Below are 841 nucleotides of genomic sequence, written 5' to 3'. Positions count from 1 at the left end.
TTTATACATGCAATAGAGTATATTATTAATTTTTTTAAAAAAGTTAAGCAATTTTTTTTTATAACTGGCTTTAAAAGCTGTTTCATCTCATTACAAATAACATTTTCTACGTAGCTCAGTTCAGGTCAGCCACTCCAAGGCCTTCCCTCCTGGAAGTCACATCTTGTCTATCTAACACATGAGAAAACAAAATGAGACATTGTGGTTTAAAAAGTGGCCAGCCAATTTCAAGGTATTTCCTGACAGTTAACTTCGAACTGGTGATTGCACACAGCAGCCTTCACAGCTAAGCTGTGCAATTCACACATCCATCCCCCGAACAGCAGTCTGAAAGGAATTGAGGTTCACCAGTGAGTCACAATCGCAAGCCAACTAAAAAGACACAACATTTTGGCAACATTGGGAGGCACACTGTTCCTCTTTTGGCCCACGTAGGCTGACAGCTACTTCACAACAAAAGACTGTATAGAAACTTGTAAACGTAGTCCTTATACCCTACTTATAAAACAAGGATAATAAACAATCAAATCACGAACACATAACAAATTATTCTCTGCATGAAATCAAATTAAAACCCCACACTAAATCAAACTTGGTCATGTCCAGAGCAAGCTGAACCCACAAAATGTCAAAGTAAATAAGAGGATTATTGGCATCACTGCATTAAATAAGTTAACTGTAATATATATTGACCAGAATTCAAATTGCAGTTCCTCTCACTGTTTGTCACAACAAACTGCAATCACATTACTGTAGTACAATAGCAGTGAATCTGTTATTGTCCAGTACTGCAGATAACACAATCTCAGGCTCAGCACAGCCTGTTTTGGTTGCTAATAGA

The sequence above is a fragment of the Leuresthes tenuis genome, unplaced genomic scaffold (genome assembly GCF_036924035.1).
Source record: "Leuresthes tenuis unplaced genomic scaffold, fLeuTen1.0.hap1 SCAF_24, whole genome shotgun sequence".
NCBI classification, from domain to species: Eukaryota; Metazoa; Chordata; class Actinopteri; order Atheriniformes; family Atherinopsidae; genus Leuresthes; species Leuresthes tenuis.
Note: the sequence above shows the minus strand (reverse complement) of the source record.